Consider the following 25,556-nt stretch of genomic DNA (forward strand, 5'->3'; position numbering starts at 1 on the left):
AGATATGTCAGTGTCAAACAAGTGTCAAAAGTGACGTTTTTGTTTGAAGAAAAGTCAATTTTGACACTTGTTTGACACTGACATATCTAATCCATATCGTTTCATTATCTAGTATTTGACGTATCTCATTGTTAGAATACGGCTGTGAGTCATCCGTTAAGGTTCCTTTCACCTTAAGGCTCCTCTTCACGTTGGGCCAACGCCAACGCCAACGAGGGACGCAGCCATGCGGTAGAATGAGATAGCAATATCACTTGCTCCCTCTAACGCATAAATGCATCCCTCGTTGGCGTTGGCGTTGGCCCAACGTGAAGAGGCGCCTTTACAAAATCTATGAGCAATTTAAGAGATAAGTACTTATAATACTTTCAGTTGTTTATTGATGAATTGATTGACACAGAATGGTATTTGATATAACAAGTATGTTGTCAAAATTTTCATTTACTATACAACCTTTTATCGCTGACTCTACTTTTCTTGGCAACTAATAGTTTTCGAGAGCGAGACAATTCTACCAAACCCTAACACAGGGCCCGATTCGGATTTTGAAATAGACATCTATTAGGCATCACCAAGATACGATAACGATATGTTTAGGATCTAACCTGTCAAATTTGACATTTGCGCGATTCTGGAGATACTCTTGAACGATTTCCACAGGATATAACTTAGACATCCAATTCACATCTAATAGATATCTTACTCTATCTAACGTAAAAGTGACATTGGTTGCCCGGATTGAGCTGCAATAGAGAACTAGTTGATATCTAAACTATAACGCATCTAGAATGGATCTAGTACGTGTCGTCTCTTGTGAATATCTTGAAATTCGAATACGGCAGACAATAAGGTTCATTATCAGATCAGCTCGATGATACCATAATGTTGCATGTCACTCAACCTTACATTATGTACTTAGGTATGTGAAGTTTCAGTTCAGTCGAAATGGGAAATGGGTCTAATTTAACTTTATACAAGTGAAATAAAACATTGTGATAATAATAAACAAGTTTACGTAAACTTCAAATGATAGTAGAGATGTCACAAAATATGAAAAACACACGAATAGCACCACTTTTTCCCCCAAAGATACAAAAGAGCACACCGTAAAAATGAATTTTTACGTTCACAAAACGGCAATGTCATAAATTTTATTGCAGTACAGTCCGGCGTTATAGTTTTAACCGCGCTTTAAATGTGTCCAAGTCGTCAAAAGTAAAGTGCATGTGGAATATTGAATTTTAGTTTTATGTCTTGAGGCTGATGGCGACGTGTTCTCGTCAACTTGTAGTCAAGTACACTCACCTGCAATAATATGTTACTCTCCAAAGCCCGCAAAAATATGTGACACACTCTTATGGCTCTGCAAATTGTTAGATATTTTTGCGGCTTACGTTGTGTAACATATTATTGCAGGTGACTGCACAGTACAGTTGTGGACGTGACATTTAATTAATTTGGATAAAAGCGCGAAAAAAGACGTTCAAATGTAAACTGCACTAGGAAAAACATTAGGAACTGTTTGGGCGTTGTTACCGATGCTGTGTGTGTCAATTTCCATGATAAAATAAGTGACAGAATGCGGCGGCAACGTCATAATCGGATCAACGCAATAATGCGGCGGCGTTGATATGATAATATGTCATAGTTTTCAATAGTTAACAACGCTAATATAAACAATATTTGAAGAAAAAAAAACGCATTCTAATTTTTTTTTAAGTACTGACCATATACCACATATTGTGTATGAATTGTATGCTTATCAGTCTTATCTCATAAAAATATCTGAGCAGTATTAAAAAATACGTATTTCCTCTTCTTCCTCTGTATCAGATAGAAACAGGAAGTAGATAAAGTAGTTGAACGCCAAGTTGGCTTTAATTAACTAGATTGAACCCACACACCGGGTAACTGACGGCGCCGGTGCCGAATACTAATGCATACGAGTAGTGTATCAAGGGCAAGGTACCGTGGTGTTTCTTAGGGGAGAGTGGGGTTAAACGTGCCGATTTTCATAAAATACAAATTTAAAGTATGAAAACAGTATGAATAAGGTATGTTGCTTGCGCTATATTAAATAATGATTATTTGCGTTTCTGAATAGTGATATTGTTTTGTACATCGTTAAACTGTTTTTTTACCAGATTTTTTTTCATGAGATAGGTCGGAACGGAACAACTAACCCCGCTATGGGGCTGGTTGATCCGTTGCTTAAAATTCTAACTTATTCGTCAAATATTTTAATCTCGGTTCACACACGCTAAAATAGTACTTTGCAGTTCGTCGAAATATGTGATTATTTTTTGGGTACTATCAACAGTTAGTAAATAAATCCAAAGCAAAAATGGGATTTTCCGTAGGGTTAGTTGTGCCCTCGTTTTTTATTTATTTTCCACTACTATTCTACTGTAATGGAAGGAACGAAAACGGCTCCTGCAATCGCATAGTGGTCTGACTTTTCGCGACAAACATCATACGAATCGCTCCATGGCTTACTTGCGTTCCTATTCCCATCGGAACAACTTACCCCCGGCACGTTTAACCCCGCTCTTCCCTACTGATGACATTCTTTAAAAGTTTAATTCGAATTGAAAATTAGAATATTACAACAGTGGGTAATACTATAAATACTACTACTAATTATCTAAAATGCCACACAGTGATCTTAAGAGTCCGCAGCGAGCTCGGTTCTCCGTACAAACGTAGTTAAGCTCTCATTTTAAAACGACTTGCTAGATTGCTCTGTACTTACAACTGTAAGGTCTGTAATACAACTGTAATACAATAATCTGTAATTAGTTTATGTAACTTCAGATGCCATAGTTAAAAAAATATAGTGAATTTAAGTTATTCATACAAAACTTGTTTGTTTTATAAACTGGAACTATATAAACTGATTAGTAATTACAGAACTAGAATAGATATACCTCATGTCACTGTATGCGCCAAGTTTCATTACAATCCAACACGTAGTTTTAAAATGAGAACAAAACTCCATTTGTATGGGAAGGTGAAATTCGGATCCGTCCCTTTACTTCTATAGCTATAGCAGCCAGGCACTTCTGGATCAGACTAGCCCAGGACCGGGATAAGTGGCGTACACGAAGTGAGGCATGTGCTCAGCAGTGGGCGACGGGAACATGATGATGATTATGATGAAGCCAGTCCCAGCACGGCCAGGCGTGGCTCACTCCGTGATTTTGTCACGTCGCTACAAGTACATGCGGCCCGCACCAATTTTGGTGTCCAGCCATAGTAGTTGCGGCGCACCGCTACGGAACGGACGCCTTGTGCCACCTAGCGGTCATATTTGTCGTAATAGATGCGTTTTGTTACAGAGTGAACCTTTTATACCTAGTACTATTATTTATTTTGAGGCACGGCGTTAGTGTAATAACCTGATGATGACGTATGTACATTAAGGAGATAAGACCGCGAGCCTTCACATTAGATATGTTCCCGCAAATCGATCGGCCCAGCGATTGTGCCTTGTCGGCGCCTGTTGCCACACCGAAGCTATCCGTCTATGGATATGGCATTTACGCTGCAGTGAATCCGGCCAGCAGAGTTTTTGTAAAATCGTAGCGCTTTTTAGAAAATAATAGGTTGTCAAAAAATATGAATAGCAATAATCTTAGCCTCTAGTAGCTCCATTGATTCGAAAACGCTTTTGGTCCCTAAAATAATCACAAACATAGATCCAAAACGCACCATTGTTTATTTTTTGTTAAAACTAACTAAAAATAAAAAACCAGTGCGAAATATGTGTTTAATTCAATATGTATAATACATAATCCACTTCATTTAGATTCGATAACAATAATGGTACGTACGCCCATCCGCTCAGTGCTCAGCGAGCTGCGAAGGACCCTGAACCCACGGCGCCTTACACTTAAAGTGCCATCGCGAGCCACGCGCTACGAGCAGACCAACAACACACACCAACGAAAAACGCCTCATCATATCAGCCAGAGGACTTCCACTGTAGGACATAGGCCCACGCAAAAGCGCCTACGAACAGAGAACCTAGCGATGTCACTGGCAGTGAATGTGTTTAGAAAACCAGAACAGAAATGTCCTTGTTCATATGTAATTGTGTAGATGTATTATCCGTTGGTGATCCTTAAATAAATAAAATAAATAAACAGAGAACACCGCCCCTAGATGCCGCATCCATTAAACCGGGCTCCTGGCCGCGTGCCACGGAAACAATCAATCAGCCTCTAGTCGGCGCTGAAAACAATATACTGCCGTACATTACCGCGCTATAATGTACGACTATAGCTAATGTTGTCGGATAGCGACATAAATCCAGCCGTCTCCTTTCCTCTTAAATGTAAAATTTAGCCATGTCTAAAACGGACTTAAGGGCCACCCTAGCGTCTCCCGAGCAATGGCGTCTAACCAATTCTACGGCTGGTGCTCGACGCAACGTTGGGGCAACTGCGCAGCGACGCCATTTTCCATAGGGGTACTGGTCTCTAACAAGTTGAAAAGCTCGAGTTCCGACTCAATTATAAGTCTGAAAATCTATGTCGAGGATTAAAGCAGAGACTCAAAGGGCTCGATTCTTAACCAACACTAAACGTACCTTATTTCGGACCGGCTCAACGCTATAACGTCATTACCAAGTCTGAATACAGTGGACTAGCTGCAATTATCAGCTCTGTAGCGCAAACGCAAAGAGAATTACCCGTATTTTGTATTCGGAGCAGTAAAGTAATAGGATTTAAGTCCGAGTTGGCTAAGAATACTGTTTTAACGGCGATGGTAGCCTGGCAGTAGGCGGCAATGCAGATTATCTGTTCATGTGGACCACTAACGTCAATAAGTTTTTGGCAAAAAAATCATTTTTGGTACAAGCTTTTATCGCTGACTGTACTTTTGTTACCACAGCCCGTTACATTTTTATTTTCGATCGGTGTTGGCATTTGGCTAAGCTTCTGATCCAGTAATGTCACTTTTGACATATCAGTTCAAACACATAACTGTTTCAGAAAAAAAAAACTGAATCTTGTCCTGATGACATGACTCCAGGTCGTATCAAAATAAGATCAAAACCATATCGCACGGTTAAATTGGAATCAGCATCACGCCTGCGTTTCCAAAGTGCTTACGTTCCGGGCCTCCGCGGATACAATTTCGTACGAAAAATTGATTCAATTTGCGTATCTGCAAAACGATTTTAGTTTCTCCGGTCTCCGATATTGTCGATATATTTTACTTCATAGGTTTCACGAATATTTACGGGGACGATAAGAAGTTTTGTAGACGAATAAAGTTGCCAATTCCGTGTGGGATAATGCCTGTTTTGTAATGCTGGTTTCTGTGATTTGTCTTTGACTTGCTTTCAAAAAGCTATAAGCACCAATAATAAATGATACAAAGTTTCCGATGATCCCGGCGGTCAATGCCACTGTGCCAGCGAGCCCTGGCTTGATTAATTAACAAGTCAAAAGCCAAACACAACACAGCACTTTCACAATTCAGGATAAAACAAATACACGGTTCAACCCTCATCGCCTCGTAATCTTAAAATTTATAGGAAAAAAAAGCAACAAAAAAATTCTGTTATAAGGTGTTAATTTTTGCCGTATAATAATTATCTAAGGGCCACTTGCACCATCCCACTAACTAGTTAAGCGGTTAAACCGTTAACCAAGTGTCAAATTGTACTGGTAACCATGGTAACTTTAGGTTTAACCGGTTAACCCCGGGATAGTGAATGGCGCAAGTGGCCCTAAGTGTGCCCTATAAAGGGTTAACACAATCTAAACTCCCTTTTTTTTTCAGAAACCCCAGTGACATTATAGACGTTCCAAAATTGTAGCGCTTAAATTGTGAAAATTGTACAGTTGCTCTTTAGTCGCTTTCAGCTCTTTAGTTTGGCTGTTATAAAATGTTATATAACATCATCTGACAGGGACAGCATGATATATTTGACCCTGTCACACGATAATGCACCTACTAACGAGCTTCAGCACACCAAAAGAAAAAGAGACTTATGGTAACATTCCATTTCTAACCGCAGCTGCACTAAATGCGTCGCTGTCATTATCAATTTCCATAGTAAAATGAACAGTAGTGCAGCTGTCGTTGGAAATGGACTGTCACCTTTATGTTCAACAATAGGTGTAACAACGATAAATGTTACGAAAATTCAACAAAAACAGATTCTTTTCGTAAATAATAAAATAGATACCTATATAAGTATTTTCAGTGGTCCTTATGTATGAGTATGGTTATCTACATCAAACATCAAACATCAAACATCAACATTTATTCAGCAAATAGGCCACAAGGGCACTTTTACACGTCAACATTGAATTTACACAAAAGCAAAAATAATAACATCAACAATTTTATAAAATAAAACTAACAATTCAATCTAACGTATTACAATTACTAAGAGATGTATATGGTCTCTTAATGTCGAATTACATACAAAATACAGATAAAAAAACACACAAAAAAAATCTATAAATAACTAAATCTAAATAAATCTAAATATACATATAGTTATACAATATTGAGGAACCACACTATCACCGCACGTGTAAAGTAACGCACGGTAATGTGGTCTCCGGGGGCCTGGTTTTTGCTCCTGCCAGACAAGTTGACTCGCGGATTGATTGATAAGGGGAAAAATAGAAAGGCGAATCTGCCGATATCTGACTTGCGAATACACAATGAGCTTGGGAATAAAGATTTTGGTTTGGTTTGGAGATAATATTTAAACAGATAATATTTGGTTATATACCTACTAACTTTCACACTTATGATCAGGGAATTGTACAATTTCGTCACAGTAACAATAATAGGAGATCCTAGTTGGAATTATCTGAGGTTATTTCTTGAGCTTAAACCCCTAACCCCACCATCAGAACAGGATTAGATAAAAATGAAACGAACTTAGATCTAGTTCGGTATCTCATAATTCATAATTCATTTATTGCATTTATAATCATGTGTTACATAAGGTCTTACAAAGAGCATTTTACAGCTAGTGTTCACATGAACCCTGTTAGGGTACATAGCAATGTAAGTACTTAACTAAAACTTAATACTACAGTAAATTTAACCTAATTTTTATATGGCATGCATATCTATGACTGAGTTTCAAATAGTGTTCCAATTTAATTTAATTTCGTTAATTTTAAATTCGATATAGACTGTACCTGTAACCTGTAACATGTAACTTGGCGTTATTAATTGTAACCTGTAAACCTACGAAAATGTACCCGGCTGGTTACATAATACTTAGGGATGTATAAAATAAAGAAAACACTTGAATCCACTTGATAGCCGATTTATTTCTTCTCCTACATACCCTAAAATTTCAACTTCTAGCTCAGACTGCTAAAGGTAAAGCAAGGTTGGTTCATTAATATCTGTATTCTCACACTTAGGATAAACCACCAACAAACTAGTTGTTTAATAAAATTTTATTCAGATAGTTATTATACGAAAGTTACACCTGAGCATTGAATTTGGCAAGTAACACTGCCCATTAAATCACAGTAAACCTTGGTTATTTTATTTTATTTTATTTATTAAACTTTACACATAAATTAACAGTATGACACCAAAGCACTTATGTGGTATATTACATTATAATATTAAAATTCTAAAAAAATTTATACAACAACAAATAAACTTATAACAATGAGATCCGGGATGCATTTTTACATTATATTATTTTCTATGCACCTGATCAGATTCCTGTAAAATACACCAGCACTATCAGCAAATATATCTACATCATCTGACTCCAGTATGATACGATTAAGAGCAGTTCGGGCCCGAGCGGTGGGAGCGTTGGCGCCGCGCTGCGTGCGCGCGCCGTGGCCCGCGAACAGGCGCCGCCGCCGCCGCGCCGGCACCGCGCCGCCCGCGCCGCCACACCCGTCCGGCACGCCTGTTGCGACGTTATGATATTAAAGTTATTCATTATAAATGTGACAAAAGCAAAAGGTTACCGATCTATGACAATAATAAAAATTGGACTTCAAGTAAACTATGAGCGTACTAAGGGCTACCTAAGGGCTACCTAAGGGCCAACACATACCTGCGGCCACAGCCGATGTTAATTCCTCCAAGTTAACTCCTCTGCATTCCGCCAGACGAACGAGACAGACGATCTAAAATATAACAAATATCATGAGATTTAGCTTTGTGCACAACTGCTGACAGACACCTAAACACTGAACCGAATCGAAACACTTACAGAAAAGTCTGCAGCGGTCAAGAATAGCATTTGGGTCGGAACTCGTGACAATGGCCATGAAAGGCGTCCCGATCTTGAGAAGACCCGTCTCTTACATCAGCTTGCCACGCTCATGGGCACACACCTCTCTCCTCAGCAACATGGCAAAGGAAAGCAACATTTGCCTCGATCTATTAAACCCTGGAAAGAATAGATAACTTAGTCTTTACTGAGTTTGAATTTAGACGGTTTGCCGTGAAAACACAACATTGCGAGAATTACTTACCCAGTAACCAAAATATGTATCTCCGGAACTATATACAGCGACAATGGATTTCCACGCTGAGTTTTATATTAATATATTCAAATTTTTGTAACAACCAATATTATGTTCTGACACTAATCAATGCCGTCTTTTCTTCTTATTCCATTTTCCTTCCATTTCAAATTTAATGCTCTTTACAACACGAACTGCACGTTGCCAGTCATATTGTGCTACCCTTTAAAACATGTAGGTTTAATTAACTAACGACACAATATCAAGAAAAAAGGTGAAATACAAATATTTATATTTGTACCTAAACTATATAATTAAATTAAATCCTGTTCAATATTTCTAAAAAGAAATTAACACTAACAGAAATAACAAAACCAACGAAGTTCCACCTAAACCACTAGCTGGCGCTATGTGACATAATAAAGTATTTGTATTTGTATTTTGTTTTGTGATTGAAAAAAAAAATTGAATTACAACCTCGTCCTTTTTTTAAAGCTGATTAAAAATACAGTTAACATGTAATAACATATTACAGAACGCAAGAATAATTTTAGTTCAAGTCCAGTGTGCTGTTTACCTGAAATTTAATAAGCCCGTGTACATATTTGACGACTACAGTAATAAAATACCGTTATTTAATTTAACACGAAATGGTAAATACACCGTATTTCAAGTAAAATGTTCGATTTCCGCGAAACGTGCTTAAAACGGAAATATAATAAAATATAAAGGCGCCATTTATAATTTTTGCTTGTATATAAACAAGTCCATTTTGTATTCCGACGCAAACTCGAGGTTAATACTCTCTGATCTCACGTTATAACCCTTAACCCACAGATCACTCACTAGACAGAGCATAAAAGGCGCATTAGATCGTTATTTTCCAAAAGTTTAGGCAAGTGCAGCCTGGCAAAAAAGAGTAGAAATTAAAAATTAAACACTGTAATGTCGTCCCGTTCTTTTATATATGTCGGCGGCCGATCGTATGATCAGGCAGATCGTAATGTTCCTGTGTAATGTTTTGACGATAGTAACATTAATCCAATATATAAGTAGGTAGGATAGGTTCGTTAGGTTGCTTCAGATGCCCGAAGGGCAAGCTGTGCAGAAATAGGCGCCCCGCGTAGAGCTCCGTCAACTCAGGGAACGGGTCAAAGATTTTCCACGTTTCACGATATGCCTAGGAATTTCACGGTATGCCTGAGCTTACGATCGGGCGCCGACATATATATATTGATTTGATAGGGACGACACTACAGTGTTGCCACTTTTTAATTTCTACTTTTGTCAAGCTGTAAATTTAGAGGTGGGGGATGGTCATTTCAGCTAGGTCCGACTCTTAACCCAAACAAATAGTTCTCAAAGCACGCGCCATACCACCGGCTATCTCTAAACAATTAATAAACAATTACCGGCCTACTTCCCAACTGCTTTTCCGATATAAATCAGCCGATCGAATTAATTCGCCGGAATTTATTCGATTCGATTCATCGTCATTTGTCCGATTTGAAAGTTCGATGAACTTCCCGCCACCGATTAGGAGTTTAATAACTTTTGCTATGTCGCATCTTCGTTATGTTGCAATTTCAACTTTATATATTTTTAGATAGAGTTCATTTTGGATTGAATGAGCGTAGATAACATTGAGGTTATCAAATGTTGGTGGAGTTGTAATAGATTTTAGTTATTGCTTCGTACTATCGGCTCAGTATTAACCATTTGGAATTTAATAGTAAAGACAATTAACACATTCAGGGCCAAAAACCCGACTGTCGAGTACACTGTTCGTAGCGACTACGCGCTCCATACGGCGATACAGTGGCTACGCGCTCAGAGCGTAACCCGTAGCACATAGTGGCAATGAATGTGTTAAAATATGCCTTAGTTACGAGTATATACGTACTTCTACGCAGTACTCAATTGGTTATCAATAGGTAGGTACACCTAATTCAGTATTTGCATTAAGAGTATACAGTGAGTAAATCTAATACGGGCGAATCTCTTAACGGTGGTTAGTATAGGACAAAGTAAAGGTAATTAGATAACATTTACTTAAAGTTGCAACAATAATTTTGTCCATACAAAATAATTCAGCCCGCAATGTAATGCAAACACACTCACGTTAAACGCTCGTTGACAGTTACTTTCAAAAACTCCTATTGCGTATGTTAATAACGACCGTAACGCGTAATAACGACCCATTTAAATTACAACTGAAATGTACTGAAGTTGCTGAAATACTTACCTAAAGAACACCAACTAAAAAAGAAAACTAAAAAACACAATTTACAACAATACAAATTCTGAGAAACCTGAGTTTAGTTTTGCCCCCTCCACCCTTCCAGTTACGGGCAATCCTTCGCGATCCTGTCCTGATCCTGATCCTGTATCGCGTTTACAATTACTCGAGCGTTTCTTGGTACAACCCGATGAGGGAATCGCTCTCTGTACTCAGTTAGCGCTCGATGACCATTTTGTAGTGTTTCACCGTAAATTAAAATCATGTCCATTAATTCAGGTGCACAAAAGTTGTTATTTAAACGAGGCATTTTTATAACATACGATTACTTTTGAATCGAACGACTGACATTGTCAAATCTGAGTTGAAATAAAATAAGAAACTTGCAATTCCACCAAAGAGTTTGCCACGTTTTCACACAATGTACCAACCAAGTTTTGTGGTGTTTAGACGGTTTACTTAATTCTCGAAATAATTTTGGTAATAACTGTACAACTATTAGGCGGGCCGTATGCTTATTTTCCGCCATCCTGGTATAAAAAATCAGGCAAATTAAATACGAAATGAATACACAATAATCACTTATGAGATACTGATATTAGATGAATTTTCAAAAAGGGTGTGCTATCAAAGGTGCTTGTCTATTGCTCAGATTAGAAATAATCACGTCAAGTGCTGTCATCGTGACTGATTAAAATGAAGTCAGTTTCTTGTTGATAAACATAATAAATAAATAAATAAGATTTAATATCTTTTAACACGCCTAATAGTAGTACTTTTATCTACCAAAATAACTACAAAACATTAAACGCAGTGTAATGCTAACATGTATTGTGAATGTTCCTCCAGATAGGTAAGTTTGTAAATGCTATTGTTGTATTGCTAATGAACATTTGACGTTTCGGTACCGCAATCATGTTTACAGTACATTGCTGCTGAGAAATTTAAAAAAAATTAATTATGGGGTCGTAATGAACTGCAACTCAAAAAAGCCTTTTACTTCATGATTACACTAATGAATACTATGTCCGATTTAATTTATCGCCCGTATTAGATTTACTCACTGTATAAGTACCATCAAACATTGCCCGATTCGAACTTTAAAATAAGTCAAATATTACGGCTAGATACGATATGGATTAGATATGTCAGTGTCAAATGTGACGTTTCTTTAAACAAAAACGTCATTTTTGAATCCATATCGTATCTAGCCGGAATATTTGACGTATCCTAAAGTTCGAATCGGGCCGTTATGGTCCTTCGAACCCGATTTGCCTAGTACTTATACCTGTTCCGTACTCCGGTAGGTAGCGGCAGGTTGGCATCTACGTCAATATTGATTACATGCAGATCACAAACCTTCATGTATTTACAATACTATATTAATATCACATAATAGTTACCTACTACATTTACAATACTCTTAATACTATCTAGTATTTATACCTGTTCCATACCAGGTAATTAACCCGGCAGGTAGCAAGCAGGCATCTGTTCCGCTAATATTGTTTATATTAAGATTTATCGCCGCCCGTCTGCTCCGCTACAATCAAATACTTGGTACCTCACGGCCGAGTATTTTGTAAATGTGTTTCGGAAATTATGTGAGCAAAATTGGATTTGTGTTTTGATTGATTTAGGAGGTTTTTTTGTTTAAAATTGTGTTCAGGATGTGTAAGCGAGCGTAGATGAGTTTTAAGAAAAAAAAAATATTTTTTTTTCGAAAAACTGACAACTCTTGGGTTATTTTGACTCAGAATCACTATTGATTATAGATTAAAACAAAAAAAAATTGTGTCTCTCGTTTTTCATACACATTTTAGGGGTTTGTTTTGTGACGATTCATACAAAATGTATGTGAAAATGCGTCACAAAATTAACAATTTTTTTTTCATTTCTAAAGCGATAGTCCTCGTGATTCTTATCAGCTCAAAAGTTGATGACTTTCCAAAAAAAAATGGTAAGTAATTTTTTACTGAGAATGCTTAGATATGTATTGGCAATATAATTCACTTAATCACCATGTAAAAATGAAGCTTTACTGAGAAGTTGAACAAAGCTATCAGACCAATTAGATCGTACAATGATAAGATAATCACATCTAATCCATGTGATGTCATTCAATTATCGTACATTATACACGTTTTGACAAAAACGAGCGAAATGCACGATAACTCAACATCAGTTAGACTATGTCATTCTGATGTCAGTGTACGTTTGAATTGGCCTGATAGTCGGTTTAAAATTTTAAATCTTGTCCAAACTGAAAACTTCACACCAAGCAATCAGACAAGGCAAAAATACGCCAAAAGTCGCCAAAAAGTTAAAAAAAAACAGGCAATTCTGCCGTCGGCACAAAAAACTGCGAAACGCCCGACATTCCTTGCGTGTGTGAATCGGCTACGGGCTACGGTATTCGTAGCGCGCTACGAGAGGCGTGCGAATGCTGCTACGAATGCTACGCTCGCTATGTCATTTAGATTTGTAATGATGGTACGGAGCCAAATGTTAGGAGAATCATGATATTTACGGCCTGATTCGAACTTTAATATAAGTAAAAAATTTGCTCTAGATACGATATGGGTCGGATGTCAGTGTCAAAAGTAGAGATGCACCGGATATCCGGTTACTATCCGGTATCCGGCCTATCCGGCCATTATTTTACTATCCGGCCGGATACCGGATAGCGACCCACTATCCGGCCGGATACCGGATAGTAACATTGCTTGATTTCGGAGTAAACAAATTGGATTTAAGAAACAGACACGGTCATAATCGTACTTGTTTATTATTTTAAAACAATTTAATCATTTCACTGTCTTACACGCGCACTCATTTCGAACCTAGAAATGAGTCCGCGCGAACGTTTACTAGGAAACATGTCAAACCTGCAGAATACGCACCTGAAAAACCGAAATGTAGGTATAGTTCCGCCGGCCGAATATCCGGCGGCCGGATACCGGATATTCGGCCATTGTCCAGGCCGGATATCCGGTATCCGGTATCCGGCCAAACAACTATCCGTTGCATCTCTAGTCAAAAGTGACGTATTGATTGAAGAAACGCCACTTTTGACTCTAACATATGCGATCTACATCTACTATTTGACGTAGGTATACAGAGTGACCTTAGCCATTGGAAAAACCTTGAAATCCCACGTAGCGTTACTTCTCAGGAATGCTCTAACGTATTAAAGTTCGAATCTGGCCATATTCGCGCGTTCAATTCGCTCGCACTTGTCCGTACATGTATTAGCGCGAGCGAGACGCAAAGACGAACGAGAATTTAGATATCATATTGATGTCAAACGTAGGGGCCCGATTCGGATTTTGAATTAGACATCTATTAGACATCTTTTAGACATCACCAAGATACGAAAACGATATGTTTAAGATCTAACCTGTAAAATTTGACATTTGCTCGATTCTGGAGATACTCTTGAACGATTTCCACAGGATATGACTTAGAGATCCAATTCACATCTAACAGATATCTTATTCTATCTAACGTAAAAGTGACATTGGTTGCCCGAATTGCGCTGCAAAAGAGAACTAGTTGATATCTAAACTATAACGTATCTAGTACGTGTCGTCTCTTGTGAATATCTTGAAGTTCGAATTGGCCTCCAAGTTTTTTATTTCTCCTTCCACAATCAATAACTCCACCTAACGGTCATTACCTCTCTCAGACTCGAGTCTCAAATGAAGACACATTTGCTAAGGTACCGTGTTTTATGAGCCCCTAAATTTGGGGCGGGTTGAGCGGCCATAATTTATTTACCAATAAATTAGCGTCTATACATCATACGGGTCATTTAGCTAATTACATCATCGGAACAACTGTTTAAACTAATAGCTCTGTGAGCTGTAGACCTGGCGAGCACAATAAAAAAAAATAAACCGGAAAAGTGCGACTCGGACTCGCCCACCGAGGGTTCCGTAGTTTTTAATATTTGTTGTTATAGCGGCATCAGAAATACATCATCTGTGAAAAGTTCAACTTTTAGCTTCTAACAAAAGCTGTCAAAAAGTGACATCCGCTTATATTACAAGTTACAAGCTTTTGAGAAACGGGCCTCTGTGGAGGAGACATACGAAAGCATTTTTGCCCAAGCTGAAACGGAGACCTTTGCTAACGTTCCGTTCGTATGATTGGGTGTTACAATATTTGAATCCTTACTAATATGTAAATGCGTTACTTGCAATAGTAAGAGTCACTAGTTACTGAACCGATTTTGATGAAATTTGGTGTGGTTACAGTTAAAAAAAGCCCGAGGAAGGAAATAGGGTAGTTTTTATTATCAATAATCATCATCATTCACGCAAACGAAAGTCGCGGGCAGAACCTATTATTGTATAAACAACTAGTTCACTCACCACAAAAAACGCCTTATTACACAAACGTATCCAATTTACGAGTAAAAAGCTATAAAGCACCAAAGTCGCATCATATTCCCCGGACAGCTTATGAAACGCAAGTCTGATTACTGTGTCTAGACGACAACAGCTGTGTATAACGGCTTTAAATGCTGCTCGCGATGCTGACGAACTGTGTGTAAAACAAACGACGGTAGAGTATGACTACGAGTGTTCTCACATTGTCCGATATCGGATGTCGGAAGGAAGCACAAAGGAAGTGTGTGCGATCGCGTCATTCAGCTTGTTTGTGGTGCGCGTGCCGCGGCCGCTGCTGGAAGCCATCGCGAGCACGGACTTCTGGCCGAAGGGTGTGATATTTCGACGGTTCCGTGGGAATCTACCGAATCCTACACCAGAGCAAGTGACGCAGCAACAGAAAACTGCGTCACGAAAATGATTTTTTAGTATTTAAGATTTTTATTATTGTATATATATATACACCGTGTTTTTATTGAATTCCGTTAACTTCGGGGTATGGTTAAGTACGTTTAAGATAACTAAATGGCATAGTTAATTTTCAAAAAACAAAATTTTTTGCTTTTTTTTTTAATTAAGATTAATATAAGTAATTAAATGTAGCATATAGCGTTGTTGTAAAACGGGCATTACATTTAACTCAACCAAACAATGGAAATCTGTGACATATCAATGTCATTTCGAACATCGATCGACCGATATTGTGCTTAAGTTTACTCGCAAATGTATGAACTCATTCTAAACACTAATCAATATGTAAACCGGCCCTAAGGCAAGTGTACACGCTTGTAGAGGCCTTATAGGAAAAAAATAAAATATTGATTATCTCCGAAATGGAGTTAATTAGAATATAGGTGTCTTTGAGAAAGTTACTGGATTTAAGCTCAGGAATACACCCTTGAAATTAACGGAAAACAAAAAAAACACGGTGTATATTAGTTTGTAAGTTATGTATCTATGGGCCTTAGTAGCCTGAAAATAAATGCTTTGATTTGATTTGATTTGAAGTAAACTGTAAGAAACATGTGTTTCTCCGTATTTATTTGAAAAATCATTATTACTAAAAAACGATAGACAACACAAAAAAGGCGGACTTAATGTCAATGGCACTTGCCTGCAGCTGTTTATGTCATAGGCGCCTTCCGACATCCGATATCGGAAAGGCGCTCCCGATAAATTATGCTATGTCGGAATGCCCCATCAGCTGTCGGACCGATAATATTTGTTTGTGTGCGTATATGTAGGCATAATGTTCATTGTAGTGTGCGTGGGCGCGCCCTTGCGCCCTGACTATCCGATCGGACAATGAGAAAACTCTCTAAGAGTGTTTTCACAATGTCCCATCCGATATCGGATGTCGGGTACGATCCCAAAGAAGTAAATATTTAAAAAGCGCCTTTTTATATTTGAGTAGGTATTTATCAATTGGATAATAAATTAACCATAGCTATGCTCCTTCTCTTGATTTTTTTATACAACTTAATATTACGTGAGTAGGTAACCCGTTTAAAATAATGTTAACATTTTCGACGACTTTCACTGGAGTTTTATAGTTAGGTTTTCTAAGTCTCATGAATAAGAAGGTGATACTATACACATGTAATACAATCAATGAAACTTGGCCATGCAAACGGCAGGTGACCGTTGCAGCTCAATCAGGCGATGACGTCACGGCACGCACACACACGCCGCGCCCCAGATCCGCCGTGACGTCGGCGTGACGTCAGAGGTGCAGCGAGGGCCGGCCCTGAGAGCCCACCGCGAACCACGTTCGACGTGTTGCCTCCCTGTCACACTTACGTACGAATTTACAAGTGCGACAGAGAGACAACACGTCGAACGTGGTTCGCGGTAAGCCCTCAGTATCGTCATGGTTACTCCAGTCATTTATATAACGTACTTTTGGATAAGTTTTTTGACTATTTTTATACAAGCTTATTTTGTCGCTGAATGTACTTTTCTTTCGACAGTCAACTAATAGGTACTACACCGATTCGAACTTTACGATACGTCAATTAATAGATGTAATGTTTTGTAAAGATTTGTCCCGCCTAGTTTCTTGCCGGTCCCATATTAGAACAGTCAACAACAGAGCTATGAATACAGGCAAAGTGCCAAAAATATGTATACACGACCTTAATGTACAGGCAATGAAGTAAATACTGTATACATATTTTTGACACTTTGCCTGTATTCATAGCTCTGTTGTTGACTGTACCGGTACTTCCCCCGACACAGATAAGCATCAAAAGTGCATCGGAATGCAACACATTATGCACAAAAATGCAACCATCTAGAGCTTGTTTGGGACATCGTTAAAATCATTGAAACGGTGAACGCATATATTTAGTATGGAAACCGCCTTTAGGAACATTACCGTTCAAATTCTCGGGCCAAATTAGCACACATACAAAATTACGCCTACATTTAAATAAGATGACGCGTTTACAGAGCCTGTAATCAAAGCTGGTAAACAAAATAATAGTCATCTTTTTTACACTAATGGTACATAGCTAAGTGTAGGTGAAATGCATATAATGTCAATAACTACCAATCAGCGACATTAATCCGCTAATAACCTTCTTGCTGTACGTACTGGCCGCTGAGAGTTTGCGGTTCATATTTGATTAGAATATGACTTGGACAGGGATAGGTTTATGCCATACATTGAAGAACCAGTCAAATAATACACGTATAATAATTTAATGCAGATTAAAAGATAACTAGTTAAAATGTTGTTGTGAAATGACAGACTAACTCAACATAAGTAAATATATCATTGTTGTATAAATGTATTCCGCTATAATAAGTATTTTGTATATTTTATTATCAATTTGTATGGCAGTGCGAAGTCACATTCAGGTATAGTCTGTCCGTTTTTCTAAGATCAAGTACGCCATTGTAAATGTATGGTAAACTTGATCTTAGAATTCTGACTGGCTATACAGCCTGCAAAATTTACATGGGTACACGAATCGGGTCAAAAATATTTGAATAGGCGGAGTCACAATAAATCCCCACTTTCAGTTCCAATGGAAATATTTTATATGTATATAGCCGGTCAAGCAAGTTTGTCAGTAGAAAAAGGTGCAAAATTAAAATTTTGTATGGGACCACACCCATTCGCACGCTTACATTTTCTAAATTTGCCGCTCTTTTCTACTGACGGAAATGGCTTGAGAGAGAACCTACATATATGTGACGGTAGAGGGTGGATTCGAATGATCAACATTTTCAGATAATGTGTGTATTTGTTAAATTAATTCAGTGGAAGTGTATCTACATATAGAAGACCGGGTATGATTATCTCACAAGTTATATCTCATGAATAGAACATATTCTAGATATCTTTCCAGGCATCCACTTAATGTCATGTCTCTCTAATTGGATAGCTTTTTTCCATAGTTCTCTGCGAATAGCATCTTGTGGGAATCTGAATGGAAAGTAATGTAAAATGATAATATCAAATTTGATTATTAATTTGAAATAATTAGGTAGTTTTTTTACAGCTCCATTTCATGAAATAAAAAAGGAAAATACAAATCTGTAAGAAATAATTCATTACTACATTTATAATTATATAGAAAATACCTAAACTAAGCACAGGTTAATAAAATAGTCTACTTCATTTGGCATAACACCATCCCTATTATCCTCGCAATTTAAAAAGTCGTATGTTGTTATGAAAGTCGTATGCAGTTATTACGTTTTAGCTTAGCACGGTAGTATTGAAAACAAATCGTCATGTTTATTCCAAATTTTACTGAAGTTATCTGTTTAATATAAGTGAAAAGTGATTCCACTATCCTTGGTATGAACTAAAATAACTTCTGCACCACTTCACGACACATGAAGACATTTTTAATAACAAAAAAACGTTGTTTTTATAAATCAATTTAGCCATCCGTCACTGACTGTCATCTCGGACGAACTGAAGTTGCGAATCGAATAGTTTGTAAGCACCGCCTACAATCGAATAGTTTACGTTGGGTCATAACTGAGCGGACAGAATACTTCCATGTATATCAGTTCGCTGCATTGAAATGAGAAGAGGTATTTTATTTTTAAATATGAAATATCCCAGAATTATTTAAAATTCAATATAACGCTTCTTGAAAAACATAGTGTCACTATACAAAATGATTTGTACCTGAAAATTCAACTTTTCAAAAATGGAACATCGTTACTATTCGAATGGTTCTTAATTTTGCATAGTGACACTATGTTTCTCAAGGAGCGATAATGTACTACGTTACAATACCCTCCTCCAATTGAGGGGGTATTTAAATCTTCTCCAGACAGGTGCAGGGTTAGAAGAGCCAGTGTAGCTTTATTTGACGTTCATAAGCGCATTGTAATATGTCTAATGAATAATATATATCTATCTAATACCCGTCGAGACAATTCTAACAAACTCCATCACAGAATGTCAACAGTTCATCATTGTAAGTAGTTTACCTCCCTAATCCCAGGGCACATATCGAATTCTGAATACATTTTTGCCGCAAACTGTTTTATTAAGTAAGCCTATGATTTTCCGCATCGGATTCTGAGGTTTATAAGAAGCTTTGCTATTCGAAATCGAAAATATATTCAGTGACAATATAAAAATGTTAATGTCGCTAAATAATGATGTCGCCCATGCGTCTCTCTCGCACCAATACACTTAAGAACAAATAATAAATAATATAATAATTTTGCCTATATACGTCCTACTACTGGGCACAAGCCTCCTCTCAAGCACGAGAAAATTTAGGCTATAGTTAGTCCCCACGCTGGCCCAATGCGGGCTAGGGACTTCACATACACCTTTGAATTTCTTCGCGAATGTATGCAGGTTTCCTCGCGAATCACGATGTTTTTCTTCACCGAAAAACTAATGGTACATATGAAAATGATATTCCGTAGATAAGTTCCGATAAACTCATTGGTACGAGCCTGAATTTGAACCCACGACCTCCGGATTGAAAGTCGGACGTCAGAACCACTCGGCCACCACAGCTTCGCGTAAGGACAAGTACTATCGAAATGCACGCGCCACTGTTACATTGTAAGCTTGAATTGGCCACCATAAGCACACAGAAAGACAAGCTTTAATAAAAATATTTGTTCTCTTAATAAAATTTATATGGCGTCACTTAAATTAGGCGTCACTTAAATAAACTTCGAAGTATGTTTTACATAATCATCTCAAGTGCTAAACGTTGATTGAATTTGCAAAAACTTTTCCAGAAAACACTTATTAGTTTCACAAAAACTAAGAGAATTCTAAGGAATATAAACTTTGAACAGTTTAATTCGAGCATCGGAATAATTTCGGTTTTATATTCAAATTGCCGAGTCGGCACTTTATCTAGGTATTTTATAGGAGACAAATGTTTATTTTACTGTGTAGTAGAGTATAATCGTCTCGTCTCGATGTTGCCATTTGAGTTTTGTTGCAGTCTTTTATCGTGGATGTAAAAACATTAGGTACTTTTAAACATGGTTCTATTATTCGCTTGTATTTTATTATTTATTTATTTATTCAGAGCCCACTGTGTCCCACTGCTAGACAAAGGCTTGTATTTTAGGCCGAAAAAAATAAGTGCCGGTTTCTAAGATTTCGGCAACGGAAATATGACACCTGTGGAGTTGCAGGCGTCGGCTATGGTAGCCGCTTACCATCTGCCGTCTGTACACTTATTTGCTAGGTACTTAATATGATATAAAAAAGCGTTACTGTAAAAATTGGATCCAGATTAGTAATTCAAGTTACCTAAGTACTCTTGGCAGACGTATATTTTATCACCAGTTCGTCATTAGTTTCGACGATTTGTACTTATTAATACGAGTACCTACGTATAGGTAAGTGTGAGCGTGACACCTTGAATATGAAATCAAATTAGACTCATATTTGACACGTCTGAGTATGTCTTTGAATATTGGAATACCGCGAGGTATTCCTATAATGTACTTTCCAAATTGGAACGAAGTGAAAGGGTAAGCCGGCGTAAAATCTCTTACTAATAAAGAACACCCTTAGATTTTATATCAATTTGACACTTGCCGCAAAAAAACATACAACCGAATTGATAACCTCCTTCTTTGAGATTTGGAAGTCGGTTAAAAAAGTTGGGGACCCCTGCTGTAACACCTAACGTTCAAGAATATTAACTTTATCAAAAAAATACTAATTAATCTACAACGTATCACAGATCGACATCAATTTCCAATTTCCATACCAGAACCTATTTTTAACGTTGCTCCACTCTCATTTCGCTAAAATTCACTCTCAGTGAAATTCGCCCTCTAAATTTGCATCGAATGTCCCCAGTTCGTTGGCTTATAGTAGGCCATAGTGGCTTACACTTGGCCTTAAAGTCCGGCAATCATAATTGGACTTTCTTGGGAAGCCTTAAGGCTCAGATTTGAGTGGGGTTTAAGCGCGGTCACGGCCGCCTTACGGACACTCGGATTTAGATCGCGAAGCTTATTTTAGCGGGATTTGTAGGCGTCGTGGGGTAGGTTTCCTTCCTTAGAATTTGCATTGTGAAGCTTATACGATGACTGAATCGACACACATAGATGGCTACCATTAACCAGGGGGTTAATGTAAGATTCCTACAGACCGGCTGGAGTCGGAGCGTATTTTCTATGTGCCTATACGTTATGTATGACAGAAGCGATGGAATCCGCCCCGAGCCGTGTCGTTACTATGAAAAAATCCATACTTGGGTTAAAGTTTTTCCATTTTTTACTCATTTCTCTATGCCTCACCTACACACAATAGTAAACTACGCAAAAACAAATATCTGCACTAAATCAAACAGCGATATACAAAAAGGTTTTATTTGAACAAAACATTGAAATGAATGCACCCAGTGCACAAGGATATTGGATTTCTAAATTATACACAATATTGGGACTGCAACAGCAACCATTCATATTCACTTATCAGAGTATCACGGTCGCATACACTTTTTAACCCCTGAAAAAGCGGGGTGTGATTTTTGACGCCAATGTTCTTTTATGTGTCTGTCTAGGGCATTGTAGCTCTCAAACGGATGCCCAATTTCGATGCGGTTTTAACGTGAAAGCGAGTTTCCTTGCGGTGGTTCTTAGCTATGTTTAATAAGAATTGATCTAGCAGTTTGAAGGGTATCATATCATATCATAAGGCAACCTAATGTAATTTTAAAGGTAAATTGATATTTAAAATTGAACACTGACTGTAATAACAGATTGTAATATCATCATTCATCAGTGTTCACCAAACTAAGGACGTAATTATTATGGTAGTCGGGTCTCGAGCAATTATCAAACCAAGTCGAATGGAGTCCCGGTCTCCGGAGTTAAAACATTTTTACATAAACCTATATTATTCCACTATAACGCCACCTGACAGCCTCATAACCTGTAAAGGCGAAGAAAGATTAAAATTGACGAAACGGCCGCAGCGGAACCGTCCAACTCGTAAAATAAAAGTAAACTAAGAGTTAGCCCCGAAAAACGTACCTACATTTATTTAATTTAAAGTTGAATTATTATTATTTTTCAAATTTGGGTTTTTATCTTATTTCCACTTCTACCTCGGTTCGATACCGGCCTCACTTTTTCTTTAGCATATACGAGTAAGTAATATCTATTTCACTACACCTTGAAAAACAAAGTCCCCCGCCGAGTCTGTCTGCCATGTTCGCGATAAACTCAAAAACTACTGATCGGATTTTCATGTGGTTTTCAGATTTTGTGTAACCCGTGCGAAGCTAGGGCAGGTCGCTAGTCAGTTTATAGACTAGAAGGAATTCGTTGTTTTCGCACTAATTTACTTGCCAAAGCGCCCATTGTCAGGGCAATAGTAATATTGAACGAAGTCTCCGCCAAAATAGATATATTTAACTCCACTCTGCGTGAATTCACAAAGATAACAAGCCGGCAATTATGCTATCAGCCAAATATTTAGTTATAGTCTGATTTACTATAATAATATTTTTAAGTGTGTTGTTAACTGTTAATTATTTATTTTTGTCTTCCTTTATGTAATACATATCGCGCATTGGATTACTCTGTAAAGTGGTATTGAATAGTTGATTATAAAATAAATAAAATAAAATAAATAAATAAAAACAAGTGTACCATTTCCCGGTGCTGGCTCTTAGTCTACAGCAAGCACTCCCGCGTGCTGAAGGGACATAACCCGCTATCTCCCGTTTTAGTGAATGTTGCTATTTTATTATTAAACTTAGCTTCTCGGGTACGTGTAGGTTATGGTATATTTAGGGGCAGTTTGTGTCAGACGTGTCTTCCGTGTAAAGGATGACTCACGCTAGACCGGGCCGGGCCCTACATGTCACTTTCTATGAAGTCTGATCGGTGATCAGTTGATCACGTGGCGTTTCTATAGAAAACGAAGCGCCGGAAGCTCCAGCCTGGTTCCATCAATTTCCGAGTCGAAATTTAGCGAAAAGGATCCATCTTCAAAAATGTTTCATTCAAATTAATGACTTTTCTTTTTGACAGAAAGTTGAAATATCAAAAGTGCACGAAACGTAACAAAACATTCACTGAATGACATAATTTAGACTTTAGACGTCATTCCAATGCACGCAAAATAACAAAGTGATATCATTTTGATATCAAAATGTAACTTTGAATTGGCCTCCAAATGTAACTAGTTTCCACCGTTTAGGTACCATTTTTAGCGCAAAAATTCCAAAGGTCAGTTACATGCTGTTAGTAAAATGCCCGCACAAAAGAGTTACATTAACATTTGCAGGGGCGTGGTTAACTGCGCAAAGCTCTTAGGGCCCTCCTATACTATACCTGTTGTCTAATGCTTCATCAGACTGAAGAGAAAATAGCCCGTTTATCTGAAATGTTTCTCTAATGTATCCTTTATTTTGTAGACATTTTACTCAATCGTAACATTTATGTTTTTACCCGTACTATGAGTCACGGACAGTGTCAAAAGTGACATATACGCTAACGTCTACGCTAGTTTACTTTCTATACTACGTCTCAATCGCACTAATCTGCGATTACGAGTGAAATGCATAGAAAGTAATTTAAGTTCTCGACAGCGTTTATATCAGTGCCAAACTGGTGGTAGCCACATATAGATGGCACCATCATATATGAGTATAATGTTTTACCTACCTGTCTCTAGTTTGGTTCAGAGATTTGACTTAAAGTTAAGGCATCTAGGCCATAAAATTAAAAAAAAGAAAGTATCACTTTTATTAGGACTAGGGTTGCCAACCGTACTCTATTATATAGTATAGGCTACATTCCTACTAGTCAAAACAGCTTCTTTTTTAGAACTGACAAAACGATTTTCTAATATGGAATTTATATGAAAACGAATGTAGTGACGTCACGGGCAACTCACCTACTTTTTATATTTCAATCTGATTTATTAAATACAAATTGTGTTTAAAAATAGCTGCTATCTATATTTTACTAATAATTATCTGGTGCTTTATTTCGTGCACGGTTTCAAATAATTTATTTTAAGTACAGGAAACATCCCTATTGTACTATATTTTGGCTCTCTGTACTATATACTTAATTTGGAAAAATATATAGCACGCTAAAATACTATATTTTCGATTAAACGTATATTACACTCATGTTTAGTATTTTATTTAAAAGTACTATATTTTTTTTGAAATATACTATATTTTTGATGCCATATTCTGGAAAATACTATATTCCACCAAAAAAAGTTGGCAACCCTAATTAGGACAGGAAATCTATAAAATACTTCGACAAGTTCCTTTAATCACGCTGTCACAAAGATAATCAAACCAATCAAACCAATTTCCATTGCTTCCGCGAGTTTTTCGTCTTTCTAGTGATGGAAACGGTTACTGCACTCGTAAATCGTGATGCGATAAAAGTCAGGCAGGTTTACGAGCTTCAACTTAACGGAGCTTTATACAGTTGAGAGTACAACTAGCAACTATGCACTTTCTGAGTTTTATGACAAAAGCCGACCAATTTAATTAGGGATGTAACGATACCGATACCGATACCAATACATCGGCCAATATAATCGGCATCGCAGATTTAAATTCAGCCGATATCACAGTTTGTAGAGCGCGCGGAACGAACGAAGCTGCTAATAATTTGTATAGGTAAACTTTGTTCCCATAAAAAAAAATCTACCTAAAGTGAACTATAATTACTGATTTGAATTTACCTTTGCTTTGATTGCTTGATAGTTAAACCTAAATATAGTACATTGTAGGAGAGGACGGAAAACCGCTAAAAGATGGACGAGTGAGTTCGAGGGCCGACACGTTAGTAGAGGCCCTCGAATAATACGAGTCCATCTTTAGCGTTTCCGGCCGAGGCATTACATAGTGCTTTTCACGACTAACTACTGCGAGGAAATAAGAAAACATTTGCATAACTATAAGTACTAGCCCGCGATTTCTCTGGTAGCAAGTTACTAGC

At 37.5% G+C, this 25,556-nt stretch overlaps 1 protein-coding gene and 1 long non-coding RNA gene across 11 annotated transcripts in view; one reads left to right on the forward strand and one right to left on the reverse strand.

Moving 5' to 3' along the window:
* Positions 1–20,121, forward strand: part of LOC134664935 (uncharacterized) — a 91,745-nt gene extending 71,624 nt beyond the window's left edge. The window contains exon 2 of the long non-coding RNA XR_010098327.1: positions 20,025–20,121. This is a non-coding gene — a long non-coding RNA (uncharacterized LOC134664935). The remainder of the gene's footprint in view (positions 1–20,024) is intronic.
* LOC134664917 (disintegrin and metalloproteinase domain-containing protein 11) overlaps positions 1–25,556 on the reverse strand; it is a 733,539-nt gene that overhangs the window by 698,411 nt on the left and 9,572 nt on the right. The window lies entirely within an intron of this gene.

The sequence above is a fragment of the Cydia fagiglandana genome, chromosome 6, assembly GCF_963556715.1.
Source record: "Cydia fagiglandana chromosome 6, ilCydFagi1.1, whole genome shotgun sequence".
NCBI lineage: Eukaryota > Metazoa > Arthropoda > Insecta > Lepidoptera > Tortricidae > Cydia > Cydia fagiglandana.